This window comes from Panthera pardus, unplaced genomic scaffold (genome assembly GCF_024362965.1).
Source record: "Panthera pardus isolate Hobbes unplaced genomic scaffold, ASM2436296v1 HiC_scaffold_12, whole genome shotgun sequence".
Taxonomy (NCBI): Eukaryota; Metazoa; Chordata; class Mammalia; order Carnivora; family Felidae; genus Panthera; species Panthera pardus.
The window spans coordinates 60,848,770-60,865,953 of NW_026526677.1; the positions used below are offsets into that span (position 1 = coordinate 60,848,770).

General features: G+C 40.6%; 1 long non-coding RNA gene across 6 annotated transcripts in view; it reads right to left on the minus strand.

Annotated features, from left to right (window-relative positions):
- The window catches only part of LOC128776186 (uncharacterized), a 40,415-nt gene extending 23,327 nt beyond the window's left edge, over positions 1–17,088 (minus strand). For 2 of the 6 annotated variants that reach the window (XR_008421229.1, XR_008421225.1), the window contains exons 1-2: positions 15,368–17,088; positions 11,872–13,614 (exon numbers count right to left, since the gene is read on the minus strand). This is a non-coding gene — a long non-coding RNA (uncharacterized LOC128776186). The remainder of the gene's footprint in view (positions 1–11,871; positions 13,615–15,367) is intronic. The other 4 variants (XR_008421230.1, XR_008421226.1, XR_008421228.1 and 1 more) reach the window with 2 other exon arrangements.
- Positions 17,089–17,184: the final 96 nt, after the last annotated feature.

Below are 17,184 nucleotides of genomic sequence, written 5' to 3' on the forward strand. Positions count from 1 at the left end.
CCAGGTAATGCACCATAGAAGTTGCATAAAAGTACAAGAGAGTTAGCTTCTTGTAGGGAAATCTTGACAAATCTATCATTAGAGATGGAAGTGAGGTAGACAGATCATTTTTCTCATTTTCCCCTTCTGCAGACTACATCAAGGTTGGGATCTCTCCCTATGGCCATGGCAGAGAAGCTCTGTGGCTCAAGGAATCTACTGAAGTCACCTGCTGTTTCTTATCATGGCTTGTTGAAAGTAGTGTCATCATGGTAACACATCACACTGAACTGTTTGACTTTCTCCTTTATTTTTACTCTCCTGAGCTTATACGTACCCCTCCCACACATAAACACAAGAATCAGCACTTTAATCTTGACCCCAGGCTTTATAATCTAGAGAAACTGCACTAAGATACAGATGCTAAATTGGTAAATTGAATAGGAGAAAGTCTATTTAAGTCAACTCTTCATTTGGACTTGGATCCTTAAAACATGTGTTCTATTTTTCTGAGAATTCAACATGATGTAATGAGAAAGGGAATAAAAAGGAGGCATGAATAACAATTAGATATGAGAAAGGGAAAACAGGACCAGGTAGAAAACTGTCAAATTAGAAGATGAAAATGATATTAAACATTAATATTACAGCAGCTGTTGAGCTCACATATTTCCCCAGGTTAGGTTATCAAAAGAACATAGCAATATGGTTTTATTTATTAGGTCACTATCAAAAGTACTGGCAACATCCAGCAAAAAACTATCATCCATAAGATGTCTATTTCCTTTGCTATAACAGAAAGTCTACAACAGCCTTTACCCCAATTCAACCCAACAAATATCTATTGGCCCCTGTCATGAGGAGGACAATGTGCTGAGCTTTATGGAAATAGAGCAGTTGCTGGGGGCGGGGGGCTTCTCAGATTAATAAGACTCGGATGTACCCTGAAAATGATATAGTCTCAGAGGCATAAATATAATGAAGTACACAGGTCATTATTATCCAAGGTCATATCAAATTTAAAAAATACAAATTTTATTTGTACCAAGAAAAGGTACAAATAAAATTCTAAGAAGATCAAAGGAGGGAGAGATTATATTAATGGAAAATAATCAGGAAATACTTCACTGAGAGGGGCTATACATTTGTTAGATATAATTTTATTTTTTAATTTTTTAAATATTTATTTTTGAGAGAGAGAGAGACAGAGCACGAGTGGGGGAAGGGCAGAGAGAGAGGGAGATACAGAACCCGAAGCAGACTCCAGGCTCTGAGATGTCAGCACAGAAGAACCCAATGCAAGGCTTGAACCCACAGACCACAAGATTATGACCTGAGCCAAAGTTGGATGCTTAACCAACTGAGTCACCCAGGCGCCGCTGTTAGGCATAATTTTAATAGTTGGCCATGGGGAAAGATAGGCAGACTAGAGGAGTAAAAAACCAAAGGCACAGAGCCAGGAAATAATAGTATAATTGTAAAATGATAGACTTTGACAGTTTTGAAGGATATATCCAAAAACTTTGAGAATCCCCAAAGAGTCATATACCACTATATTATACATTTTCACCCACAAAATTCATACATAATACTGAGTACATAACTACAAAGCCATTACGTAATGTGAGAGATGGACCATCAGCGAGGTTACATACCAACTAAATAATTCGTTTCTTCGTGTCCATATCCAAGTGCACAGGATGCAATTTGGATCTCAGCAAAATGATATATGACTTCCTTTTACTCAAGGAAGATCAACCTTGAATGCTAAATCCATAAATATCAACAGCCTACTGAAGTTCCATCTGGCTGAAGTGTTTAGCATGAATCAATCCAGAAAGAATTCTGCTTGTTTTAAGATAAAAGGAAACATTAAGGGAACCCGGGTGGCTCAGTCAGTTGACTGTCTGACTTGGGCTCTGGTCCTGATTTCGCGGTTCATGACTTCAAGCCCCACATTGGGCTCGATGTTATTAGTGCAAAACCCTCTTTGGATCCTCTGTCCCCCTCTCTCTCTGCCCTTTCCCCACCTGTACTCTCTCTCTCAAGAATAAATAAATATTTTTTAAAAAGATAAAAGAAAAAAATAAAAAGATAAAAAAAGATAAAAGGAAACATTTTATCATTTGTTTGCAATTTCTTAATATTTCTTCTATTTTGATGAAGTTCTTTGCAGGAACATATCCAACATTTTGTCTTCTTCTCCTCTGTCTAAACTCCTACTTAAAACCAAGAGAAAATTCGTCTTCAGATCTAGAAGCATAACTAGAGAGACCCATCCCCTCGACAGGCCTCATAGACATCTGGTGACCGTCAAATGGTCAAAGTAACTCCCCTTTCCAAGTAGAAACCTTAGAGATCATCAGGATCCTGCAGTATAGGCTGGAAAAAACTCTAACTTTGATCACATTTATGTCTCTCTCCTGATGGCTCTGACGACCTTTAAGCTGAAGAAAAGGGGATTGCAGGAAGATACAATTAAGATTGCATGCATGCACTCACACACAAACCAAAACCCAGCAACCAAATGGTGGCCTTCATACTTGGCTTGCTGCCAGAGATAGCAGGCACTGAAAGAATAAGAAGCAGTTACCAAGAAGTACCTGTTCCACAAAGCAAAGCCTTGAAGAGTTAACTGACTCATGAAAGCCTAAATAGGTTTTCAGAAGCTACCGCTGAGGGCTTCAGTCAGCAGGGGAATGGATCAGGACACTAAGGACTTGAGAAGAAACATACACCAATTAAACTCATGACCATTCTCCTGTGATACCAATATTGCAAACCTGATTTTGACCAAAACCCTCTAAGACCAAAAAGAAAATGTCCTGCTGACTAAAAAATATTTCCCTGTCCTCTTTTCTTTTTTTTTTCTTTTTTACCCCTTGTCTTCTTGAGGTCATAATACATTAAATGGATACAACAAAAAAAGTGAAAGTCATGGTTAAGCAGACTGCTTAAATAATGAATTAAAGAGAGAGAGAATATATCTTGTTAGTAATCCCTGAACTTCATTTCTAAAGGCCTTAAAATTGGTGTGCCTGGGTGGCTCAGGTCATGATCTCACGGTTTGTGAATTTGAGCCTCACGTAGGGCTCTGTGCTGATAGCTCAGAGTCTGGAGCCTCTTCAATTCTGCATCTCCCTCTCTCTCTGCCCCTCCCCTGCTCATGTTCTGTCTGTCTGTCTGTCTGTCTCTCTCTCTCTCTCAAAAATAAACATTAAAAACATTTTTTAAAGGCCTTAAAAATAGACTGAAATTTGATAAACTATTAGACAGCTATTAAATGGGACCATTAGGAAAACTACATAGAAACATGGGTAAATGATTCTAAGTAAGGTTGAGTGAAGAAAAAAAAAAAAAAAAAAAAAAAAAAAATATATATATATATATATATATATAACATCTGGAGTTATAATAGCCTACATTTATTAAGGACTTACAATTGAAATACACACACACACACACACACACACACACACACACACATATGGGTATGAATTAGAATGGAAGTAGTTGTATTAGGATATGAGATTTGGGGTAATCTTTTTTTATTTTCTTAAAAATTTTCTTTCATATGATCACAATGATTTATCCATTAAAAGAAGTATAATCAAAGAACTAATTCTAGAGGGAAACTGATGAATGCCCAAATTACTGCTATTGATTTCCATATACTTTGTCATGTGTCCAAGTTTATAATGGAAAAGTATTGACAGGAAATTTGACTTCTATAGAAAACAATAACAAAGCAGTCACTTTGTAAACTTAATTTTAAAAATACAGCAGAGAGAATGAGGGGTTTAGGTTTGAAAGCTTGAAAAGAAAATTTAATTTAATTTAAAACAGTGTTCAGGGGCGCCTGGCTGGCTCAGTCCCTAGAGCATGAGACTCTTGATCTCAGGGTCATGATTTCACACCCTGAGTTGGGCATTACTTTAAAAATAGAATGATAAAATAAAAGTGTTCATTTCAGACACATGGCCTGAAGTGACCGTGATGTTGCTTCAACTGTCCTAAGGATTCCCGTGTGAGGCCCACAGTGTGGTGGTTTTGTAGTTAGAGAGCTCAGTATTCAAACTCCAGCCCACCACTTACTAGCTGTAGTTCCTTGGTCAAGTTACTTAAGCTTTCTAAGCCTTAGCCTCCTCCTGTTTAAAATGGAAATGTAGATAACCCACCTCAAAAGATGGTGGGAGGTCTCTAATAATATAGAGCATTGTAAAGCAAGCAGTTAACGCCATGGTAGGTAGTTCATATTCAGTAAATGCTAGTTCCCTTATCTCTCCATTCCCTTTTCAAAAATCCACCATATAAAAGTGGATTTACTTGTGACTGAGTTAATCATCAGATTTTTAATAATACCATTTGCCACTTATTAACTGCCTACTAGGATACTAAATACCCAACACATAGTAAGCTCCCAGTAAAGATATGTTTAATGGATGGATGGATGGATGGATGGGTGGATGGATGGATGTGTGGCTGGCTGGTTGGCTGCCTTAATCTTTGTCTTCAGATGCCTAGAAGAGACACTGGATTTGTTCTATATATTTCTCAGGAATACAGCTGGGACCAGAAAGTACAGCGATAATCTCTATTTTTTTGAGGAGAAAGAATGGGTTTGACTAAGCAAAGACCAGGCTATTGGAGAAGAGCCCTTGGGAAGAACAGAGTAAAAAGGGGGCTTTTCTTTCCTTCCAGGTCTTTGGACTTTGCTAGAAAGAGTCACTCTCTCCATCTCTGGGTCTAGCAGAGATGATAGCAACCTGGTTGAGAATAACAACCTGACAGAGGTGTGTTGCTCTCTTGCCTCCTTCCGTATGCTCTGAGGGTGGATAATGCTTAGCCCAGAGCAGCAAGGCTCCCACTGGTGCCAGCAACATCCTAGAGTAATCAATCTTTGTGGAAGGCCTGACTCAGCTGTAACAGGCCTTCCACATGCCTGGGTCCAGGTGCAGTGCATGGGCTGTTGCCACTTAATTTCCTTGGACAGTAGGTGGAAGTTACAAGGAAGCAGAGTTTCACATAAAACCAAGAACAGCATGCCAGTAAAGCTGTCCAAACATGGAAGAGGCTGACTTATTATACTGACCCCTGGGCTGAGAGGAATGTTGCTTCCATGTTGTTATGTTGCAGAGGGAATTCTAGCTTTAGCTTCATGGTTACAATGAGAAAAACTCCTAGCCTGAAGATTTTGGTTTCATTGGACTCTCACACTCTTAAAACTAGGCTTTCTACTGACACCTAGAGGCTTACTTGTAAATGTTGCTATAAATCCAAACCTGAGGAAAATTCCATTCTTTCTCAGTTCAAATTTTCAACTCTACTTGGGCCTATAGGTGTTCCCCTTCTGCAGATACTCCCAGTGGAAGAGTCTCAAAAAGGACTAGATACTATTATGATCTTGCAGTCACTGTATCTCGACACAGCTACAGGACCAGGACAGAAACACAGTTGGAGGAAAGTCCCTCTCCTTCTCAGCCTCTTGGAGAAGGAAACAGATCATATACATGACACAAGAAATTACCATGTGAGATAGACCCTTCCAAGTAGCTAATGTGGGTGATTAGTGCCATGAAAGCTGGATAAATATAAAGATCCCTGTGGTATGGGGTGGAAGGGCTTTTGTAGATGGAGTGAAACTAGAGCTGGTTCTTGGGGAAGAAATAACCCAGGAAGGTAAGGGGTTGGGGGAACAGTGGCAGTGACTGTAGTGAAAGAGATTTGAAGTCCAGTGGACCTGAATCAAATCCTGGCTTTTTTTCACTAGCTGTGACTTTCAGCTAGTTTCTTCAAGTCTTTGAACATCAGCCTCGTCCTCTTTTTTTTTTTTTTTAATTTTTTTTTAACGTTTATTTATTTTTGAGACAGAGAGAGACAGAGCATGAATGGGGGAGGGTCAGAGAGAGAGAGGGAGACACAGAATCTGAAACAGGCTCCAGGCTCTGAGCTGTCAGCACAGAGTCCGATGTGGGGCTTGAACTCATGAACTGTGAGATCATGACCTGAGCCGAAGTCGGACGCTTAACCGACTGAGCCACCCAGGTGCCCCCAGCCTCGTCCTCTTCCAATGAGGACACTCATGCCTTCCTTGAAAGCTTGCTGTATGGATTACACATAACACATAGAATTTGGTTTGTTCAGTGTCTGGCACACAATAAGCACTCCAGTGGCGGCTTGTATTGCTGTGGATTTTGACACAGGGGTGGACCCGATGTGTTCAGGGACTATGACATGAGACAATTTGGGGCAGTGTTTGTGTGGAAGCACAGGAAGTGACTCTGAAGCAGTGTTATGTGCTCAAGAGGACCCTGGTTTGAGTTCTTGATCTCATATCAACAGGCAAGTCATTTCCTTTCTCAGGGCCTCTTTCCCATCTTTACAGTGAGGATATTGGTCTAGCGAAGTATTTCTTTACCTTGGCTGCATATTGGAATCATCCAGAGAGTTTTTAAAACTTCTAATGATCATGCTGCACCCCAGACCAACTAAATCAGAATTTCTGGTGCTGGACCTCCAGACAGCAGATATATATATATTTTTAAACTTTATTGAGATATAATTATTTACATATTTAATGCTGACAATTTGATGAGTTTGGCCATATACGTACAACCATGACATTATCACCACCATCAAGGTAATGAACACATCCATCACCTTCAAAAGTTAGTGTCCCATTTTTGTGTGTGGCAAAAACACTTAACATGAGATCTACCCTCTTAACATTTTTAAATGTGCAATACTATGCTATTAACTATGCACTATGTTGTACAACAGATCAGTAGAGTTTATTCAGTTAGCGTAACTGAAACCTTACACCACTTAACGACTCCCCATTTCCCTCTCCCCTAGCCCCTGGCAACCACCATTCTATTCTTTGCCTCCAAACATTTGACTAGTTTAGATACTAGATACTTATAAAAGGGGAAATCATACAGTATTTGTCCTTCTGAGACTGGCTTATTTCACTTATAATGTCCTCCAAGTTCATCCATGTTGTCACAAATAGTAGGATTTCCTTCTTTTTTAAGGCTGAATAATATTCCATTGTATGTGTATACCACATTTTCTTTATCCATTCATCTGCTGATGGACATTTGGCTATTGTGAATAATGTTGCAATGAACGTGGGAGTGCAAATATCTTTTTGAGAATCTTGATTTCAATTATTTTGGATATATACCAAAAGTGGAATTTGTGGGTCATACGGTAGTTCTATTTTTATTTTTTGAGGAATCTCCATACTATTTTCCACAGAGGCTGAATCATTTTACATTCCCACCAACAATGTACAGGACTTCCGATTTTTCATTTAGCTTTATCAATACTTACCTTTCATCTGTTTGTTTTTGTAATAGAGATCCTAACAGGTGTGAGGTAGTACCTTATTGTGGTTTTGATTTGCATTTCCCTTATGATTAGTGATGTTGAGCACTTCTTTATGTACCTGGTGGCCATTTGTATTTATTCTTTGGAGAAATGTCTTTTCAAGTCCTTTGCCCACTTTTTAATTGGGCTACTTGTTTTTTGTTTGTTTGTTTGTTTGTTTTTTGCTATCAGGTTTAAGAGTTCCTTGTGTATTTTGGATGTTAACCCCCTATTAGATAAATGGTTTGCAAATATTTTCTCCTGTTCTGTACTTTGCCTTTCACCTTTGATTGTTTCCTTTTCTGTGCGCAAGCTTTTTAATTTGTTATGATCTCACTCATTTATGTTTGCTTTTGAAGCTTATGTTTTTGGTGTCATATCCAAGAAATCATTGCCAAGACCAGCGTCAAGAAGCTCTTCCCCTATGTTTTCTTCTAGGAGTTTCACTGTTTCAGGTCCTATATCTAAGTCTTTAATCCATTTTGAGTTGATTGTTGTGTATGGTACAAGGTAAAGATCCAATTTCATTCTTTTGAATGTGGATATGCAGTTTTCCAATAACATTTGTTGAAGAGACTGTCCTTTCCACATTGTATAATCTCAGCACCCTTACTAGAGATCAGTTGGTAGTATATCCATGGGTTTACTTCTGGCTCTCTATTCTGTTCCACTGGTCTATTTGTCTGTCTCTATGTCAATACCATATTATTTTAATTACTGTAGCTTCTAAATATATTTTGAAATCAGGAAATGTGATGCCTCTAATTTACAGACAGATTTTTTTAAAGTTCCCCAGATGATTCCAATATGCACACAAGGTCGAGAACCATTAGACAGTTGTCAAAAACCAACCTCTGTGCTCTGGAGCTGAAATATGAAACACAGAGTTTGGGTATAAAAAAGGAAGACAGTTTATTTCTTTGTCAGGCAAATGAGGCTGCAGGAGGCTAATGCCTTCGAGACTGTAAGCTTGACTGCGGTAAAAGGCTGAGGGGTTTAATAGGAAAATACAGGATCTGGGTGGAATCTGGTACATGCTATCAGCCGTGCCATCATGTCTTCGAGGTGGTCGCATGACTAGCACTGGTACCCACCATCCCAGTCTCTTTACTGAGTATACACTGAGGTCAGCAAGATGTCAATATCGACACCACATTCCTGGAACAAAGGATTCTACAGAAAAACAAGTGAAGGGAAGGGGGAGGCTTCAAGAAAGAGGGAGACAAAAATTTGTTGTTTTAAGTCAAGCCTTGCTGAAACACTAGTGTGTTCATTTTAATTTCCATCCATCTTTACGTTTCTATGATGGTTTCAAAACTACATAATTGTGTGGGGGGGGTGCCTCGGTGGCTCAGTCAGCTGAGTGTCTAACTTTTCATTTCAGCTCAGGTCATGATCTCAGAGTCATGGGATCAAGCTCAGCGTGGAGCCTGCTTAAGATTCTCTTTATCTCTCCCTGCCCCACTTTCCCACTCGCACTTTCTAAAATTTTAAAAAACACTACATAGTTTTTAAGGTGTCTTATACTTCTAACACTAGAAAGATAGAGAAAAACAATAAATATTATATAAATAATTAATATATAATGGCTACTATACGTTAAGTGCTAAGTGTCAAACACTCACCAAGAGCTTTTTATGTGCTATTTGAAATTCACAATAAATCTAAGGAGCAAAAATTTTACAAATGAAGAAATAAGTTTAGAAAGATATTTTTTAAATGTTTATTTTGAGAGAGAGAGAGCACAAGCTGGGGAGGGGCAGAGAGAGACAGGGAGAGAATCCCAAGCAGACTCTACACTGTCAGCACAGAGCCCCATGTGGGGCTTGAACCCACAATCTGTGAGATCATGACCTGAGCCAAAACCAAGGGTTGGCTGCTTAACTGACGGAGCCACCCAGGCACCCCTAGAAAGATTTTTGTTTTCCCAATACCATGCAGCTAAGAGTCAAAGCTAGAATTTTAACACATATTTCTCTGATGTCCCAGGTGGAAATCTGATGGACTACATTCTACCATTTCCCATAACTCCCACACAACATTGGAAATCATTTCTGCTTACCTGGAGGCAAATGTCAAGATCCTAATGCCTATGAATGGATGTATTTCTGTGAACTTAGGAGGTTTTACACTATTTCTCGACAAGTATTTCTGCGCAAGACAGGTATAGCAAGATAGTATAGTCTGAGCACAGACTATAACTGATACATTACTTTTTATTCAATATTTTTTAAATATGAAATTTATTGTCAAATTGGTTTCCAGACAACACCTAGTGCTCATCCCAAAAGGTGCCCTCCTCAATACCCATCACCCACCCTCCCCTCCTCCCACCCCCCCCCCCCCCATCAACCCTCAGTTTGTTCTCAGTTTTTAAGAGTCTCTTATGCTTTGGCTCCCTACCTCTCTAACCTCTTTTTTTTTTTCTTCCCCTCCCCCATGGACTTCTGTTAAGTTTCTCAAGATCCACATAAGAGTGAAAACATATGGTATCTGTCTTTCTCTGTATCACTTATTTCAGTTAGCATGACACTCTCCAGTTCCATCCACATTGCTACAAAAAGCCACATTTCATTCTTTCTCATTGCCACGTAGTATTCCATTGTGTATATAAACCACAATTTCTTTATCCATTCATCAGTTGATGGACATTTAGGCTCTTTCCATAATTTGGCTATTGTTGAAAGTGCTGCTATAAACATTGGGGTAAAAGTGCCCCTATGCATCAGCACTCCTGTATCCCTTGGGTAAATTCCTAGCAGTGCTATTTCTGGGTCATAGGGTAGATCTATTTTTAATTTTTTGAGGTACCTCTACACTGTTTTCCAGAGCGGCTGCACCAGTTTGCATTCCCACCAAAATTGGCAAAGATAAAGTTAAGCTTTCACTTTTTGCAGATGACATGACATCATACATGGAAAACCCGATAGACTCCACCAAAAGTCTCCTAGAACTGATACATGAATTCAGTAAAGTTGCAGGATACAAAATCAATGTACAAAAATCAGTTGCATTCTTATACACTAATAATGAAGCAAGAGAAAGACAAATAAAGAAACTGATCCCATTCACAATGCACCAAGAAGCATAAAATACCTAGGAATAAACCTAACCAACGGTGTAAAAGATCTGTATGCTGAAATCTATAGAAAGCTTATGAAGGAAATTGAAGATACAAAGAAATGGAAAAACATTCCGTGCTCATGGGTTGGAAGAATAAATATTGTTAAAATGTCAATACTACCCAAAGCTATCTACACATTCACTGCAATCCCAATCAAAATTGCACCAGCATTCTCCTCGAAGCTAGAACAAGCAATCCTAAAATTTTTATTCAATATTTTTATTGAAACAGTTATCCATGGAACCTGAGTGGTCCCCAAACCAATGAGTAAGATGCTGCCATCTTGTGGCATTATTTTGTAAGGCCAGGTGTGTAATCCAACAGTGAGGAGAGCCCAATAAGCAAAATTATAACCATACCTAATACTTTGCACTTTTGTTGTCTTCCTAATTGTAACATAATTTTGTTTCTCCAAATATATTATTAGGAATGAATCAATACAACAACATAAGAAAATAGGTAATAACTGAAGACAAAATAATAAAGTTGCCTCTCCTACTCTTTACTAGTAGTGTATCGCCTTGTCAATTTACTTAATTTTTCTGGGTCTGAAATTTTCTTATCTATAAGATGGGGACAATAACACCCATCTCATAGTATTGCTTTAAAGCCAAATTAAAATATATATGTCAAGATCCTGGAAAATTGTGAACATTTGACATGTATTGATTCCTTACTCCCTTCCCTTCTTTCCTGATCCTTTTCCTTTTCTCTATTTCTGAGCTCTTCCCACTGAAGATATCCTAGCCTTCTGTTTTCTGACCACTTCCCTAAGTATTTTCCCCATTGTTCTTTCAGTTTCCGGGCTCCACCCTATTCCCACCCCCTCGAACACACACACAGAGGGGGTGTCCACATTTAACACACATGGACCCTCACCTTGGTAAGGTAAAGCTCAGTAAGCCTCTCTCCATTATCCAATATGGCTAACCACTCCACTTCAGCATTTGTGCTGTTGTGGGTATTGCAATGCAAAACACCTGCTGGGTTTCACTGAGCAGTTTTCCCATTGCTAATAGCGTTCATTCTGTGATCCCATCAGAGTCTGGTCCCCTCAGGTTCTATCTCTTACCCCTGACCCTTTCACCTCAACCCTGGGACACCTGACACATATACATCTCCCTCTCTGGCCCCATTTCCCACCATTCTCTCACCTTACTCACTCTGCTTTGCCCACTGGCCTCCTCCCTTTTGCTGCTCCCTTTGCCCTAACAGCTATCCTAGAAAATCACATGGTTTGCTCCCCTAATTCTACAATTTTCTTCTCAAATATCACTTTATCAGAGAAGTCTTCCTTGATAGTCTGTACAACTATATAAAATAACACAAACACACAAAGTCCCAGTAACTGTCCATCCCCCTTATCCTGCTTAGTTTTGATTTGTAGCACCTCTTACCACTCATCATGTTGCTATAAAGGTGAAGGAGCTGGTAGCTTCTTAAAGTGTTCTTGTATGGGAGGGCAAGGTTCACTTGGTGGGGCATTGGTTCCTCCATAGGGGATTGTTCCAGGAAGCATTAATTATGTATGTTGGCTGGAGATAACACATGTTAAAATAAATCTGTGGAAACGTATTTTTCATTCTTGCTGCTCTTACTCCTCAGCACTTTGTCTCTCTTCCCCTTCATATATTTTAGGATTCCTGCTTCTTCTGGTTTCATCTGATTTTAGTGTTTTTCATTTATGGTAGGAATCCTAAACCCAGAGTGCATGGAAAGGCTTCAAAAGGACACATGAATAACTTGAAATTACTGGCAAGATTTTGAGGGTATGTTTGTTTTCTAGGGCAAAGGTCTATGACATTGATCAAATGCAAGGAGTCTATGATTTCCCCCACCTAAAAGATGAAAAACCATAACTGTAGAGATGACAGCTGAATATTCCCCTATCTTAATATGCATAATACTTAAACATTGTTTAATACTGTCTTTCTCAATAGCTTAAGCACCAAGAATAAAGAGATAGTATTTATTATTACAGTGCCTAGTGTACTGGCTGGCACCTAACTAATGCTCAGTAAATACTTGTTGAATGAATGAAGACTCCATGGTGATAAAAAGCCTATTAGTCATTCTGTCCATAACCTTCATTGAACAAGTCTTGTTCTGGGGCTAGGGTGTCTCTTGACAGATCCAGTTAGATTTTGTTCTGCATCTAGAGATGAGAAGAGTTATCCTACTAAAAAATGCAAATCTCACTTTTAACATAAAAGAGCCAGTCATAGTACACACTGTAAGAAAGGTTGAGTAAAGATGAAATAGCCAGTTGAGCATCAGAAACGGAACAGTAAAAAGGAAGTTAGGTGGAGTGAAATTCAGAAAGAGGTAGCTCCGTAACTAGAACTCAAAGAGTTGATAAACCTGGCAAGAAATCAGATTTGTCCAGTTAAATTCTAAAACAAAAATTTAGGCATACATTCAAAATCACCAGTCCCATCATTAACGACAAAAGGAAGTTGAAAAACAAGTTGGTTGAGGTTTATATTTCTAATAGATGAGGTGTAATGAAAGGGACTTCTGGCATCTGTGTACTTAGTTTTAACTTTTATATTAAAAAAAAATACACTCTGACTCAGGTAGTTAAATTGCATTTGGGGAGTGTGGGGGTGTGTGTGTGCATATTTTATAAATTTTTATATTTAACAGATTTTAAAGAGCTTCACAGATACCTTAGCAATAAATCCTCTTAGTTTGTAGACCTGTTTTTCAGGCAACAGCGTCCTTCACAGTAAATAAGGGACTGCAACAACAGTTGCGAAAGAGTAATTGGTTGCCTCTGCTTCCATTCATTCTGCAGGAAAGCCAAACTTCCTTATTTTCTCCCAAATGGTTTTGTGAAGTCCCAAGTGCCCCTCCAGAACAGTTGTCTTCACTGCCATTTTCTTCCTGACTGCCCCAGCTCTGGCTCTCTGTAGAAACCCCTCTTATTCTGTTGAGGCTTAAAGGGCAGGCAGGCCTCTGATAGCTGCCGAAAGAACTCAGCAGTTGCTGGTGCCCAAACAGAACTGTCCCAAGGCAACTGAGATCTTGTGCTGAAGCTTTTCTTCCTAAATAGTTGTGGTGATTTTCACCATCTCTTGTCATTGCCAGAATCACCGGGGCCAACTCAGGCTCTGTTGAAACCACCTGGTGTTCCAATTCTACTAAAAAAAAAAAAAAATTTTAACAGCAACTCCGATGCTATGTGATATTTTATTTTTAGCAAACTTCTAATTTTAGTTATAGATTAAAAAACAAAAATAGTTGTAGATTTACAGAAAAGTTGTGACCGCAGAAAGTTATATGCCCCACACAGTTTTCCCTATTATTTTGTTTTTTTTGTTTGTGCTTTTGTTTTTTAAGTTGATTTATTTTGAGAGAGAGAGAGAGAGAGAGAGAGAGGAAGGGAAGGGCAGAGAGAAAGGGAGAGACAGAGAATACTTAGCAGGCTCCACGCTGTCACTGTCAGTGCAGAGCCTGATGCGGGCTGGGCTCAATCTTACAAACCGTGATATCATGACCTGAGCTGAGATCAAGAGTCCAACGCTTAATTGACTGAGCCACCCAGGCACTCCACAGTTTTCCCTATTATTAACATCTTACATTACTATGGAACATGTCATACTTAATGAACCAATATTAATATGTTACTATTAACTAAAGTCCCAATGTTATTCAGATTTCCTTAGTTTTTATCTAACGTCCTTTAGCTGTCCAAAGAGCCCATCCATGAAACTACATTTGTTTGTTTATTTAAATTTTCTTTAAAATTTTTTTAAGTAGGCTCCACGCCCAATGTAGGGCTTGAACTCACAACCCTGAGATCAAGAGTCAGATGCTCTACCAACTAAGCCAGTCAGGCACCTTTATTTATTATTTTTTTTGCGTGCATTTATTTAATCTCTACCCCCAACTTGGGGCTCAAACTCACAACCCCAAGATCAAGAGTCGCATGCTCCTCCAACTGAGTCAGCCAGGCATCCCAAGACAATACATTACATTTAGTCATCATATCTCCTTAGGCTCCTCTTGGCTGTGACAGTTTCTCAGACTTCTCTTTTTATGACTTCAGCAATTTGAGGGACACTGGTAGGGGCATTTTGTAGAATAGCCCTCAACTGGGATTTCTCTAATGTTTTTCTCATGATTATATTGGGGTTATGTGTTTTGGAAAGGAAAACCATTCTCATTACGGGCCATTCTCATTACGTCCTATCAAGGGTACATACTGTCAACATGACATCACTGTTGATGTTAACCTTGATCCTTTAGCTGAGACAGTGTTTGTCAAGTTTCTCCACTGCAAAGTTTCTCTTTCTCATCTTCCCCCCACCACACCTTTCCATAGTATTCTCTTTGAAAGTAAGTCAATATGCATAGCCCACACTTAACAAGCAAAGAGCTATGCTTAGACTCCTTATTCAATTATTTATGTATATAAGTATAACTTCATGGATATTCAGTTTATACTTTGAGTTATAATCCAATACTAATTTATATTCTCAATCCGTGTAAGTCATTCTTTTTCACAAAGATACTGGTCTTGGGAATTGGAATTTTAAGATCTGGGTTTGCAAGATGCACCTCTGTCACCCATATCAACAGACGATTTTGCTGAAGGAATTAGGGTAATTTGAGATTTTTGTTTCTGAATATAGAGATTGATTTATGTGATGTGAAATACTCAATTACAAGTCATTGGTTTTCTTCTGCTCTTGTTCTAATTGAAATGATGCCCCAGATCTTTTTAATGACAATATATAATATTAAAATTTCTAATCAAAGTTCAAAAGACTAAGTTTTCTACATGGCTCTTGCTAATGACAGTGAATTATCGGCAGAGCAGTAAACAAAATATATTCACATTCTCAAGTGACTTTCAGTAAAGGGGAGCAATGAAAGGGTTACACTCACAGGACTGATTTAAAAGCTACCCCTTTGGACAGCAGCGACTAGTTTTAATTTACTCTAAATTCTTCATCAGGCACCAATGCAGGAAAAAGGAAAGGTGCAAGTGTTTCTTTTCATTATTTTTTTAATGCTTATCTTTGAGAGCGGGAGTGGGGGAGGGGCAGAGAGAGGGGGGCTGAGAGGATCCCAAGCGGGTTCTGCGCTGACAGCAGCAAGGCCCATGGAGGGCTCAAACTCACACACCGTGAGATCATGACCTGAGCCGAAGTCGTCGCTCAACCGACTGCACCACCCAGGCATCCCCAGTACTTATTTTTTAATGCAGAGAATGTCTCTCGGCATCCCCCCCCCCCCCAATTCGGAGTTGTAAAGAGAACTTTCATTAGTTATAAAAGTACAAGTTGAGGGGCGCCCGGGTGGCTCAGCCGGTTGAGCTTCCGGCTCTTGATTCTGGCTCGGGTCACGATCTCAGGGTCCTGGATCAGGCCCCTCAACAGTCTATGCCCCGAAATGTGGAGCCTGCTTAGGCGTCTCTTGCTCGCCCGCACTCTCTCCCTCCACCCCTCTCCCCTGCTGGTGTTTGCGCTCTCGCTCGCTCGCGCTCTCTCTCTCTCCCTCAAACGAAAAAACAGGACAAGTTGAGAAAGGGGAGGAAAGCTGAAGAGAATCATCAAGAACACCTGCCAATTGCCCTCTTATCACTGGAAGCTCAGGCTAATTATTCCTCTCACTTTGTTCCTCTCTCCTAAGAATGTGGACTCTTTTCTTGGTCAAGAGAGCCCGGTGGCGGCAAGACGGAGGTGGGACAGGGCTGAGGCATTTGAGCCTGCCTCCCACCCGCCTCTCCCCTCCGCAAACTCTGACACCTGTGGCATTAGCTCAAAACCAGACTAGGTGCGAGGTCGGAGGAATCCCTGACCTTCTCCAACAACTCACTCACAATGGGCCGCCCCAGATAGGTGAGCTGTTGAGAGTGAGCCGCGGCGGCAAGAGCCCTGGACTCTGGCATTACCAGACTTTAAGCTAGCACTTACTGAACACTTTCTGTGTGCTCGGCTCTCTTTGCTAGTGTTTTCATGTTACTTTGTTATTTGAGAGAGAGGGGAGAGAGAGAGAGCAGGGGAGAGGGCAGAGGGAGAGAAAGAATCCTATGCAGGCTTGGGGCTTGATCACAAAACGCGGGGATCATGACCTGAGCCAAAATCAAGAGTCCAGTGCTCAACCCACTGAGCCACCCAGGCGCCCCTTCATGCTTTTCCAAACAAATTGAGGAGGTGGGTCCTATGACCCACAACCCTGCGAGGGAGCTGAGGAAAACTAAAGCTCAAGGAAACCCAGTTACGTGCCCATGTTCACACAGGTCAAACCCCGTTCCCTCGAATCCAAAGTCTACTCCCGCTAACCACCCCTGGCCTCTGCGCCCCACCTCCGTCACCTCCCGTCTTCTCAGTCGCTTCATTAATAAAAACGAGGTGGTTGGCCGAGATGATCTCTAGGAGTCATTCCAGTAGGGCGGTTTTACCGGTTTAGGAACGAGGAAGGAAAACCAAGGTCTTCCCTTCAAACCAAGTGTCAAATCGCAGCGAACGCGCGCGTTTCCATTCAGTGCGGGTCGAAAGCGCCCTCATCCCCGGCCTGGGGTCCTGGGGTCCCCGGTGCGGCTGCTCGCAAGGGCTCACGGGCCCCCGCGCGCATGCGCAACGGTCCCGGCGCGCGGCGTCCCTTCGCACCCTGCCGGACTCGCGCCCGCTTCCAGTCCCTAAAGGAGGCCGAGGGGGCGTGGGCGCTTCCGACCCCCGCAGACCGTTGGCCCTTCAGCT